We start from the raw sequence: 14,367 nt of genomic DNA, 5'->3' as shown, positions 1-14,367 counted from the left end.
AAAGCCAAGGGCAATGGCACTGGGTCTTGATCCTACTTCATGTTCGGGCTTTGTGGGAGCCTAGCCAGTTTGGATGTTCACCTTCCTAGACCAGGATGGAGGGGGGAGGACTTTGTACTTTCCACAGGGCAGGGAACCCTGACTGCTCTTCAGACTGGAGAGGGAGGGGGAGAGGAGTGGGGGGAGGGGAGAGAAGTGGGAGGAGGGGGAGGGAAATGGGAGGCTGGGAGGAGGCAGAAATTTTTTTTCAATAAAAAAAAACAATAATAAACAAAATTAAAAAATATGTTTTATTAACTCTTTGTTCCCTCTTTATTGAAAATAGAATTATCATACAACATTATATATTCTGATTATAGTCTCCCTTCCCTCTAGTCCTCCCAGGTTCTCCCCACCTCTGCTTTCATCTGGATCCACTCTCTTTTGATCTCTAATTAGAAAAGAACAGGCTTCTAAGAGATAACAACCAAACACGACACAATAATATATAATAAGATAAAAGAAAAATCTTTGCATCAAAGTTGGACAAGGTAAACCAACAGAAGGAAAAGTACCGGAGAGCAGGCACAGAATCAGAGAATGATTTGTTCATAAACTCAGGAGTTCCATAAAAGTACTAAACTGAAAGCTATAATATATACACAGAGGAGCCATAATATATACATCTGGGGTAGACTTGAGTCAGCACCATGCTGGCAACCCCATTTTCAATTGATATAATGAAAACATCATGTATTTCTAGGCCATGATAATTCTGCAATACATTTTGATATATTATTTTGAAATATAAATGATGATTCCCGAAAAACAATTTGTGTTTGACTATGTGTTGGTCTATATGTATGTAGATGTGTGTGTACATGTTTGCACATGTATATGAAGGTCAGAGGTCAACATCAGGTGACATACCTCAGGAAACATCCACCTTGTTTGTTAAAACAAGGTCTATGAATGACCTATGAACTAGGCTGACTAACTAGACTGGCTGAGGATTTGCCTCCTCAGCCCCTGAATTGCAAGCATGTGTCACCATATCTATCTTTTTACCACGGGTTCTGGGGATGGAATTCTGGTCCACATGCTTGTATGGAAAGCCAGTGCTATCTCCCCAACTCCAAGACAGTATTTTGAGGTAGAGATTGTGTCATATTCCAGACTGGAATCAAACTCATAGTAGTACCCTGCCCCAGATCCCCAGGTACTGGGATTACAATTGTGAGTCACCATGCCAATCACAGATCTAATCTGTAAAAATCTAGTTCTTCATATGAATTAACCTTTTTTAAGTTTAAACACACACACACACACACACACACACATATATATTTATATATATGAAATGATGTGCTAGGTAGGGTTTTCAAATGGTCCCTAAAATATCAATGTTTTAACCCCAGAACCTCTGTCAATAAGTATGATATGGTGAGATATACTTATTATGGTTATGTCTTGTTCTATAGGACAGATGATCCTCAAATCACACGATTATTCAGGTGAACCTAATAAAATTCTATGAGCACTGTTGGAGGTAGCAATTTTTCTCAAGCTAGTAGGAGAATTGGAAAGTAAAGGTGTAGTCAGAGGCAGCTCATTCATTCCTGGTTGCCATTACCTAAAATAATCATACAAAAACTAAATTATTTGCTGTGCTATATGGCCAATAGCTTAAATATATTTCTAGATAGTTCTTATATCATAAACTAACCCATTTCCATTAATCTGTGCATCACCATGAGGTTGTGGCCTACTGGCAAAGTTCCAGAGGGCTCCGGTGTGGGTGTCTGTCTCCTGCAGAGGCTACATGGCTTATCACTGACTCCACCTACATTCTCTCATTCAGTTTAGTTTTCCCACCTAGCTCTATTCTGCCCTATCACAGACCAAAGTAACTTCTTTATTCATTATCCAATAAAAGCAACACCTATTCAGAAGGACTTCCCATATCATCTCCCCTTTTCTGTCTAAATAAAAAGGAAGGTTTTCACTTTATTTTTTTAAAAAAGTATTTATTTATTTATTTATTATGTATACAATATTCTGTCTGTGTCTATGCCTGCAGGCCAGAAGAGGGCACCAGATCCCATTACAGATGGTTGTGAGCCACCATGTGGTTGCTGGAAATTGAACTCAGGACTTTTGGTAGAGCAGGCAATGCTCTTAACCTCTGAGCCATCTCTCCAGCCTAAGGTTTTCACTTTAACATAGTAAAATTACATATAAAAAACAATTATCAAGCAAGAATTGCAGTTAACAATATTTATATTTACTTTATCTGTTATCATAAGTAAGGAAAAGTATAATTATAATTATCTATTCTTCAACTCCATCAAAGACTCCAGAAGGCTATAATATTACCTAAGTTAATAGGAAGTGCATTGTAAGCAACTTCCAAAGCTCTAGAATTGACAGAGACATCTCACTGCCTGGACAGTCACCCAAAGTTCTTCTGTATCATTGGAGCATCTATCTTCAGGCCCATATTACCCAGCAGATTTTTCCACTAAGCAGGAAATTTGAAGATCTATTTTGCCTTGTAATGGTAAAGATTGTCAGTTGCTTTCTTCTGTGTTCTGCAAAATGTCTGGCAGTTCTTTCATGAAGCAGAAACCAGTAAGGATCATCTCACTTTTTGGCAAGTTCAGCAGTTATTTTTCTGTGGGTCCTGTATGTCCAGTTCATATAGCATACCTTAAAGCAGTCCAGGCAAGAGCAATTTCTTGCCCAAATGGCTAGCAAACTTTACAAGAACCCTCTTCCATGCCCATCTTCCTCTTGAAGCAGACTGATTCTGCCAGGAGCAAATTGTCATATTGTCCTGAAAAGTCCTAAGTTCTTAAAACATTTTAAATGCCATATTCTGAAGGTCTCTGAAAGATTTGAAAAATATTTATCTAACTGAAATATATCTCTCTATATATAGAAAACCTAATTAACATGACTACAAATTTGACTGGTACAGATAATTATATCTAGAAAACCTAATTAACATGACTACAAGTTTCACCATTATAGATAATTATCTATTAACCTGTATTTATTAATTTATACATTACATTTTAAAATGAGAAGCACAAACAAAATACCTTAATCAAGAGTAGAAATATATATAACAAGATTAACCTTAAATTTGTATCAATAAACCAAGAACCATAACAATGTAAATCTCTATAGCATATCTCCCTTTAAACGAAAACAAACAATTATAAACAATATTCTCGAATTTGGGTGTAGTTCTTTCCAAATTGCTTTCTGCTTTTTGTTGGGTGAAGTAATTTTTTAGGGGTATTCATGGCAACTTTTCAAGGAATCTTGGTCCATCAAACCACATTAGTCTGGAAGGAATCCACAGGTTCTCATCCTCTGTGGAAACAAAAAAGGTACCTCTTTTACAAAGCAACATATCCTTAGACCCAAATTTTGAAGTCAACATACCCTTAAAACCTATATATTGGTTTATCTTAACAGCCCATACAACAAAATGTCTCTCTGTGCTTAGCTCATTCACAGTCAAAAACCTCAAAGAAAACATAATAACATATATAATCCAGACTCTCTGTGTATAGTCCATATTTATATGCCTTATTTTTTTTATTCCTTTCATCTTTGACAGTCTGTACTCTGTCTCTTTAAAGACTTTGTTTTGTTTTTTTAATAATTTACTTCTTTTTATAACTCTCTATATTCTTTTCTCCTCTCTCCCAAGCCTACATATATTTTTAAACACATTGTGACCCATTCAGAGGTTTATTTCTGTCTGAATCTCTTATTGCATATCTGTAATTATTTTTTTTGCCAAGAGCACTTTTTTTAAATGTTAAGTGGGCTTGGCTAGGACCAACTCCATGGTCCTGCCTGTTGGCTTAGCACAATAAAACATGTTGTAGGCATGTTTGCTATCTCTGAGAGCCATGCACATTGCCCCATTTTCAGGTACACAGCAGGTCTATGTTGTCATTAAGCAAGTTGTAGCACTCTATTCACAAACACCATTTAAATGTTCCATAGCCAGACCTTCTGAAAGAGTCAGAGCCATTTGTGCTGGTGAACTAGGGAACCACCATTTTTAAAGAAGCCACACAGATTTTACTGCACTTCCCTAAAAGGATCCATGGCATCCCTGCTGGCTGCAAGCCCATCTGGGGGAAAAAATGTGAATACCAAGAAGCTAAAGTCTGTTTTTGTTTTTGTTTTGTTTTGTTTTTTGTTTGTTTTTTTGTGCCTAAGATTCCTTCCCAAGCTTTCTTAGGTTTTAAATGGATTTAGTCAGTCCGATGTTGGCATGCCAATCTGTGGGCTGAGGCCGCTCATTCATTCCAGGCTGCCCTTACCAGAAATAATCACACAGAAACTAAATTATTTGCAATACTGTTTGGCCAATAGTTTAAGTGTATTTCTAGCTAGCACTTACACCATAAACTAACCCATCTCCATTAATTTGTGCATCACTATGAGGTCATGGCCTACTGGCAAAGTTCCAGTGGGCTCCAGTGGGGGCGTCTGTCTCATGTGGCAGCTACATGGCTTCTTACTGACTCCACCTACTTTCTCCCAGCATTCAGTTTAGTTTTCCCACCTATCTCTATTCTTCCCTATCACAGGTCAAAGAAACTTCTTTATTCATTAACCAATAAAAGCAACCCATATACAGAAGGACTTCCCATATCATAAAGGCATTTAAAATATGTGTGATGGCGAATTGACAGAAGGAATCCTGCTGTGGGGTATAATGCTCTGTGAAGGCTTCTGCACTCTAAAGTTGATTTGTCCCCATTTAGATGCAATTCACTAAGACTTATCCACACTCACAGGGATAGAGGTAGCAATAACTAAGATCTATCTCCTGGAAAAATGAGTCCCTAAAAATTAAATTACATAGAACTATTTTATAAAGATGAATTGTCCCCACTCTTCTACTCATTTACTTAAATGTTTAGTTACACAAATGTATTCACTTTGCATTTTAAACAATAATCTAGTAATTCTTTTTCTCAGAAGTTTCCATCTCTGGAAAATTGGAAGTTTGTTTTTTATTAGTCTCTGTGGTTCTTTGACATGAAGTCTTTTGTTGATCTTCCTTACTTTCTGGTACTACAAGATACTTTACATTCGTCTTGTACTTTCCTTCAACCATTTTTAAATGTAAAGTTAACCTACTCATGTTAGTGATATAGGTGATCTGTTTATTTTCAAGTTTATCATATAATTTTATTTTTCACTTAATGTGTGTTCAGCCATGTTAAACCAAAGAAGGAAAAGAATGGGTCCGTGGGAGTATGTATATACATTTGTTACAAGACATGGCTTATGTAGCTGTAAAGGCTAGATAAACAATCCTTGAATTTTTTTTTTACTTTTTTGTTGATTTTATTGAGCTCTATATTTTTCTCTGCTCCCCTTTTTTTCTCTCCCGTCCCCTTCAAACCTCTCCCAAGGTCCTCATGCTCCCAATTTACTCAGGAGATCTTGTCTTTTTATACTCTCTTGTAGATTAGATTCTTTTGTGTCTCTCTTAGGGTCCTCATTGTTGTCTAGGCTCTCTGGGATTGTGATTTGTAGGCTGTAAATCTTAAGTGATTCATAAGAATAGCAATGACAGGCAGGTAGAGACTGATGTGGATGTTCAGAGTAGCTCCTTGTTTCTTAGAGAAATTTTAAGCTTAATTTACATTCACAAGTGATTTTAGTTAGGCTCACTGCATTTATCCATAGTAATCTCCTTTACTTGAAGCCAGTGGGTTAAAAGGTTAATTGCATGTGAAAGATTTTTTTAGCAACAACATTTAGATTAGTGTTTGAAAGAACAATAGGACTGCAGGTTATACAAATTGATACATCACAATCACACTCTGCCTGTTTTGTATTTACAGTGCCTATTTACTGGGAGCCCGTCTTTGCATTTAAGCTAATTTTTCATTTTGTCCCAGTGGATACCTTGATGCCAGTGCCTTCTGTATTGCCCTGCTATTCTCTTCCTGCTTAATCTTCTATTATCCAAAATTTCAGACTCAGTGTTTGTTATTTTTTTATCCATGAATTCACTATGCAATAATAAAAGAAAGCTATTTAAAAGTACAATGAAAACAATTTTATTCAAGAAATTTGGCATGTAAATATCTGTAATCCCAATTCTTAGGAAACTGAACTAGAGAATGATAGATGATATGTTTAATGATAACCTGAGCTACATAATAAGACTATGTCTCAACATTCACTTTATTTTATTTTTTGAATTTACATCTTATGCCTGAATATACATGCTATACAAATATTACTTATGTTCTTTTATGCACATGTGTTCCTGATGCACTTAGAGGCAAGAAGGGGGCATCAGATCCCCTGGAACTGGAGTTATGAGCCACCACATGGATTCTGGAATCCAAATCTGGGTCCTCTGAAAGACTATCAACTTTTCTTAACCAGTGAGCCACCCAAGGCTCAGGGATCTATGGAGAAGAGAAGCCACAATGATTTGTAAAAGCCAGAGGTAATATGCAACTCCAAGTGAATACTGTCTTCAAGACAACAGGGATATCATGTAAAATCACAGAGATGGACAGAATGTGTAGGGCTTGCACAGGTTCAAACCAGACAGAATCCCAGGTCAAGAAGGATAAGTGGACACAATGACACACCCATAAACCAAGAAGCTATTTTATCTAATGGACTGACACTGTGTATCAACCACACTTGTGCTCAGGCCTCATTCTCAGGAGCAGTTGAATAACACAAAGCAAACTTCATGGCTTTTTTTCTGTGCTCTGGTGTGTGTGTGTGTGTGTGTGTGTGTGTGTGTGTGTGTGTGTGTGTGTGTGTGTGTTTGAGAGAGAGAAAGAGAGAGAGAGAGAGAGAGAGAGAGAGAGAGAGAGAGAGAGAGGGAGAGTTATTTGGTTTGGTTTAGTTTGCTTTTGGTTTTTCTCTTAATTTTTAATTTCTTTTTTTAAAGAAAACAAACTATATTTTTTTATTTTACATACCAATCCCAGTTACCACTCCCTCCCCTCCTCCAATTCCTTCCACCTAAGCCCTTCCCACCCTCGATTTACACCTCAGAGAGGGTAAGGCATATTGCTTTGAGGAAGGAAGGTCCAAAGCCCTCCCTACTATAGCAAGGTTAGCCATCCAAAAGGAATGGCTTCCCAAAATTCCAGTACAAGCAATAGGAATAAATCTACCCCAGCCATACAACTGTCACCCACATTCAAAGGGCCTAGTTTGGAGCTATGATGGTTCCTTCCCAGACCTGCTGGATTTGGTGAGCTCACATTAACTCAGGTAAACTGTTTCAGTGGGTGAACCCATCATGGTCTTGACCTCTTTACTCATATTCTCACTCCTCCCACTCTTCAACTGGACTTTGGGAGTTCAGTCCAGTGCTCCACTGCCTCTGTTTCCGTGGGTTGCTCGGTGAAGGTTCTATGATGATATTTAAGATATTCATCAATCTGACTACAAGGCAAGACAAGTTCAGGCACTCTCTCCTCTATTGCTTAGGGTTTTAGCTGGGGTCACCCATGTGGGTTCCTGGAATTTTCTAGTGTCAGGTTTCTTGCTAGCCACATAATGGCTCTCTCAATCAAAATATCTCTTTCCTTGCTCTCATCTCTGTCTTTCTTCCTTCTCAACTATCCTATTCCCTCAAGTTCTCTTCTCCCCTTCCCTTCTCCCCTCTTCTTCCCCTTTCACTTTCCCTTCTTTCTCACCCACCAACATGCTTCCAATTTTCTCAGGCGATCTTGTCTATTTCCCCTTTCCGGGAGGATCTGTGTATGTTTTTCTTAGGATTCATCTTGTTTCTTAGCTTCTCTAGGATCATGAACTATAGGCTCATAATCCTTTGCTTTAAAGCTAGAATCCACTTATGAGTGAGTACATACTATGCTCATCTTTCTGAGTCTGGGTTACCTCACCCAGGATAGTTTTTTCTAGCTCCATTCATTTGCATACAAATTTCAAGAAGTCATTGTTTTTTACCTCTGAGTAGTACTCCAATGTGTAAATGTGCCACATTTTCTTTATCCATTCTTAGGTTGTTTCCAGGTTTTGGCTATTACAAATGATGCTGCTATGAATGCAATAAAACAAGTATCCTTGTAATATGATTGGGCATCTTGTGGATATCTGCCCAAGAGTGGTACTGGGTCCTGAGGTTGGTTGATTCCCAATTTTTCGAGAAACCGCCATACTGATTTCCAGAGTGGTTGTGCAATTTTGCATTCCCACCAGCCATGGATGAATGTCCCCCTTACTCCACATCCTCTCCAGCACAAGCTATCATTGGTGTTTTTGATCTTAGCCATTTTGACAGGTGTAATACCCCATTTTTAAATTGGATTCTTTGGAATTTTGATGTCTAATTTCTTGAGTTTTTATATATTTTGGAGATCAGTCCTCTGCCTGATGTGGGGTTGGTGAAGATTTTTTTCCCATTCTACTAGTAGGCTGCCTTTTTGTCTTATTGACTGTGTCTTTTGCTTCACAGAAGTTTCTCAGTTTCAAGACTACCCATTTATTTATTGTTGCTCTCAGTGTCCGTGCTACAGGGGTTATATGTAGGAAGTGGTCTCCTGTGCCCATGTGTTGCAGACTACTTCCCACTTTCTCTTCTATCAATTTCAGTGTGGTCGAATTTATATTGGGTCTTTAATCCATTTGGACTTGAGTTTTGTGCATGGGGATAGAATTGGATCTATTTTCATTCTTCTACATGTTGACATTCAGTTATGCCAGCACCATTTGTTAAATATGCTTTCATTTTTTCCATTGTATAATTTTAGCTTCTTTGATTTGATTCCATTGGTCAATCTGTCTGTTTTTATGCCAATACCAAGCTGTTTTCATTACTGTAGTTCTATAATAGAGCTTTGATGTCAGTGATGCCTCAGGAAGTTCCTTTATTGTACAGGATTGTTTTGGCTATCTTGGGCTTTTTTGTTTTTCCATATGAAGTTGAGTATTGATCTTTCAAGGTCTGTGAAGAATTATTTTGGGATTTTGATAGGGATTGCATTGAATCTATATATAGATTGCTTTTGGTAGGATTGCCATTGTTATATTGATCCTACCTATCCAGCAGCATGGGAGATCTTTTCATTTTCTGGTATCTTCTTCAAATTCTTTTCTTCAAATACTTGAAGTTCTTGTCAAACAGGTCTTTTGTTTCTTTGGTTAATGTTATCCCAAGATATTTTATGTTATTTATGGCTATCGTGAAGGGTGATATTTATCTGATTTCTTTATCAGCTTCTTTATCATTTGTATATAGGAAGGCTACTTATTTTTTTAGTTGACCTTATATCCTGCCACATTACTGAAGGTGTTTATCAGCTGTAGGGGTTACCTAGTAGAGTTTTTAGGATCACTTATGTATACTATCATATCATCTCCAAATAGTGAAAATTTGACTTCTTCCTTTCCAATTTGAATCCTTTTGCTTCCCTTTTTTGTCTTACTGCTGTAGCCAGAACTTCAAGAACTATGTTGAATAGATATGGAAAGAGTCGACAAAAAAAAATAAAATAAAATAAAGAGTCGACAGCCTTGTCTTGTTCCTGATTTTAGTGGACTCGCTTTGAGTTTCTCTCTGTTTAATTTGATGTTGGTTGCCAGCTTGATGTATATTGCTTTTATTATGTTTAGATATGTTCCTTGTATCCTTGATCTCTCCAAGACCTTTATCATGAAGTGGTGCTGGATTTTGTTGAATGCTTTTTCAGAATCTAATGAGATAATATTATGTGTTTTCTTTCAGTTTATTTATATGGTTGATTACATTGATAAATTTTCATATGTTGAACCATCCCTGCATCTCTTGAATAAAGCCAACTCGGTTGTGGTGAATGATTTTTTTTTGTGTGTTTTTTGTGTTTTTGATGTTTTTTAGGAGAGCAAAAGAACATGAAGTTGAGGGATGATCTGGGAAGAGTTGGGGGACAGGAATGTGTATGATCAAAACAACATATGAAAAATATAAAATAAAGATAATAAAGCTGATTCTGTCTGAAAATAAATAAATAACGGGATGTAGAGGCTAATTAAGTTTCTTGATTCAAGAATGAACTTTATTGTGGTGTAACAAAAGTTGGGTATTTTGGGTAGGACTGATGGTGATGACCTTAGTCACGTTTATGTATTTTTAAGTTACTTTTCTGTTTTTCTTCTTTCTGTTGCTTAAATCGCTCCCCAGTACACCCTTTTTCTCTTCAACAGTCTCTAAAATGTCCTTTTCTCTTTTGCTTGTCATGGTTTCCTAGACGTTTTCATGAAGCTTCCTCCTGTGTTCCCATGAGCATTGTGATTCAATTTTCATTTTTGAGATAACACACGCCTTTAATCCCAGCACTCGGAAGGCAGATGAATCTCTGTGAGTTTGAGGCCAGCCTGGTCTACAAGAGATAGTTCAGGACAGGCTCCAAAGCTACAGAGAAACCCTGTCTCGAAAAATAAAACAAAACAAAACAAATATATACTTTCATACGTCTGTGTTAGAAGTAATCATGAAGAATCCTGTGTGCCCTTTACCCAGCTTTCTTCAATGTTAATGAAGTATTAATGTTTTTTTAAAAAAAACAACTATTGAAAACAGACTAATTAGTACAGTCACATAGACACAGTCAAGGTACACAGCATTTGTATCATCATGATTGCTCATGTTGTACTTTTATATTCACCGTCTCTTCTCCTCCCACCACCTCATGTTTAATCCTTCCTAATCCTTAATTTTTGTATATATACATATATATGTGAATGAAATGATGTGGCATGTAATTTTGACTGGTTTAGTATGATCTTTGGAGCTCTCTATGAAGTTTATTGTGTATACCAACACTTTGTTCTTTACTATTTTATTGTTTTGTTTTATATATATACAATAGCTTGCCAATTCACTCATTGACTGATATCTGAGTTCTTTCCAATTTTTAGCCATTACTAATAAAGTTTTTATGAGTATTTATGCAGTTGTTTCTGTGTGAAAATAAGTTTATTTTTAGGGTATGTCCAGGTGTGTGATTCCCAGTCATATGACAAATGTTTAATTTATTTTCTACAGGCTATATGTTTTTATTGATTTGAATAAATACAACCGGCTGGACATCCTTAAGAGCATATTGTGAAACATGATCCTAATTAGTCTTACCAATAAAAACCAGGAGTCAGATATTGGGTAAAAACATGGAAGATCAAAGAACCAAGAACAGCTGCCAGACCCTGTCTCTGCTTTACCTTATTACTTCCTGGGATTAAAGGCCCATAAACCTCCCAAGTTAAACACTGCCTGGCCCATTATATCTAGCCTCTTCTTGGCTAACTCTCATATCTTGCTTAACCCATTTCTATTGATGTATGTAGCACCATGAGGTGGTGGCTTACCGGGAAAGATTCTAGCCTATGTCCACCTCGGGTCAGAGAATAAGGGTGACTGCCTCATTGCCTTCTTCCTCCCAGAATTCAGTTCTGTCTACTCCACCCACCTAAGGGCTGGCCTAAAAAAGGCCAAGGCAGTTTCTTTATTAAACAATTAAAGTAACACATATACACATGACCCTCCTACATCACCAGACAAATTTCCTATGGGGCTAAGGAGATGTGAGCACAACATCCCACTACTAGCTAAGAAGCTATTTGCAATTGATAGCTTTCACACAAGGAAAATTGATTTTTGTCAGTGAAGTGACACTGGGTATATCAACCAAATTTCAGAGCAAGCCCCAGGTTCAGGAGTGGTTGACAAACATAAATCAGACTACTGTTTGTCTGTGCTTCTTTCTGTAGTTGTGATTTCATTTTTTAAAAATTACAAAAGACGCTTGTCTGCCCAAAGAGCAATCAGGGTTCCCTTCCCTGTGGGAAGTCCAAGGACCACCCACTTCCATCCAGGTCTAGTAAGAAAAACAGAATCCCGAGGGCAACCTAGTGGGCCTGAGCTCCTTTGTTTCAATAGCCTGCCTGCAGCAAGCATGGTAGGAGCTTTGTTTATGAGGTACCCAACCAGCACAGAGATCTGATCTCAGCACCAGGAGAGCCATCATTGGGGTGAGTTTGGGACTCGCAGCAGCAGCAGCTCGGGACAGGGAACTCAGACTTTCCTCATCTTCCCTATACTTCCTGGGCTTCCTGCTGGGCCTATACTCGCAGCATACTGCCTCTCTCTTCCTACCCCACCCAGCTTGCATCCAGAACCCTCCCTCTTTCTGCATCCCTTCCCTCTTGGGGCACTGGGGCTGAATCCTGAGGGCAACCTAGCAGGTGGGAGCTCCTTTGTTTCAATAGCCTGCCTGCAGCAAGCAAGGTAGGCGCTTTGTTTATGAGCTACCCAACCAGCACAAAGATCTGATCTCTGCACCAGGAGAGACATCACTAGGGAGTGCCATCACTGGGAAGGTACATCAGTAGGCAAGGAGACCTGATCCTGTAAAACAAGATACATAGGGAAGCATTGGGAGGAAGAGATGGGAAGGCGCCAATGCAAGAATTCACCCAACAATCTGAAGAACAACATGAAACCACCAGAACCCAGCGACCTCACAACAGGAGGACAGGAACACCTTAATCAAGAAGAAGTAGAAAAAATTGACTTTATGAAAGTGATTGACGCCCTTAAACAGCATGTAAAAAATGCCCTTATAGAAATGGATGAGAAGTATAACAGAAAGTTTGAAGAATTGAATAAATCAGTGAATGATACCCTAGGAAAACAATCAAACAGATAATGGAAACAGTTCAAGACTTGAAAACTGAAATGGAGGCAAAGTAGAAAACACGAACAGAGGGCCGGCTGAACATGGAAAATCTAGGTAAATGAATAGAGACTACAGAAGCAAGCATAACCAGCAGAATACAAGAGATAGAAGAAAGAATCTCAGATTCTGAAGATAACATAGAGAAAATAAACGCACTGATCAAAGAAAACAGCAAGTCCAACAAACTCTCATCACAAAACATTCAGGAAATATGGGACACAATAAAAAAGACCAAACCTAAGAATAATTGGAGTAGAATAAGGAGAAGAAGTGCAGCTCAAGGGTCCAGAAAATATATTTAATAAAACTATAGAAGAAAACTTTCCCAACCTAAAGAAAGATGTACCTATGAAGGTTCAAGAAGCATACAGAACACCAAATAGGCTGGTTCAAAAAAAAATCCCCTCGCCATATAATAATCAAAACACAAAGCATACAGAATAAAAAAAGATTATTAAGAGCCACAAAGGAAAAAGGCCAAGTTACTTATAAAGGTAAACCTATGAGACTTACACCTGACTTCTCTATGGAAACCATGAAAGCCAGAAGGTCCTGGATAGATGTACTGCAAAAACTAAGAGACCATGGATGCAAGCCCAGACTACTATACCCAGCCAAGCTTTCGTTCACTATAAATGGAGAAAACAAAATTTTCCAGGATAAAAACAAATTTAAACAATACATAGTCACAAGTCCAGCCTTACAGAAAGTAATAGAAGGAAAATCACTAACCAAGGAGTCCAACAATGACCACAATAACTCAGACATCTAGAGACCCTTCACCAGCGCAACTCAAAAAAGGGAAACACACAAACTCTACTACTAAAAAAGTGACCGGAGTTAACAACCACTGGTCATTAATATCACTTAATGTCAATGGGCTCAACTCACCTATAAAAAGGCACAGGCAAAGAGATTGGATACGAAAACAGGATCCAACATTCTGCTGTTTACAAGAAACATACCTTAACCACAAAGACAGGCACCTACTCAGAGTAAAGGGTTGGGAAAAGGTTTATCAAGCAAATGGACCTAAGAAACAACCATGCTAATTTCTAACAAAGTTGACTTCAAACTTAAATCAATCAGAAGAGATGGAGAGGGACATTTTATACTCATAACAGGAAAAATTCATCAGGATGAAGTCTCAATCCTGAATATCTATGCTCCTAATATAAAAGCACCCACGTACGTAAAAGAAACATTACTAAAACTCAAGGCAGCCATCAAACCACACACACTAATAGTAGGAGACTTCAACACTCCTCTCTCACCAATGGACAGGTCAATCAGACAGAAACCTAACAGAGAAATTAGAGGTAATGAATCAATTGGACTTAACAGACATCTATAGAATATTCCACCCAAATAGGAAAGAATATACCTTCTTCTATGCAGCTCATGGAACCTTCTTGAAAATTGACCACATACTCGGTAACAAAGCAAACATCCACAGTTACAAAAAAATATTAGTAACCACCTGTGTCTTATCAGATCACCATGGATTAAAGTTAGAATTCAACAACAATGCTACCCCCAGAAAGCCTACAAACTCATGGAAACTGAACAATCAACTACTGAACCATACCTAGATTAAGAAAGAAATAAAAAAAGAAATTAAAGTCTTCCT

Source organism: Microtus pennsylvanicus, chromosome X (genome assembly GCF_037038515.1).
Source record: "Microtus pennsylvanicus isolate mMicPen1 chromosome X, mMicPen1.hap1, whole genome shotgun sequence".
NCBI classification, from domain to species: domain Eukaryota; kingdom Metazoa; phylum Chordata; class Mammalia; order Rodentia; family Cricetidae; genus Microtus; species Microtus pennsylvanicus.
This window is presented reverse-complemented; position numbering follows the sequence as displayed.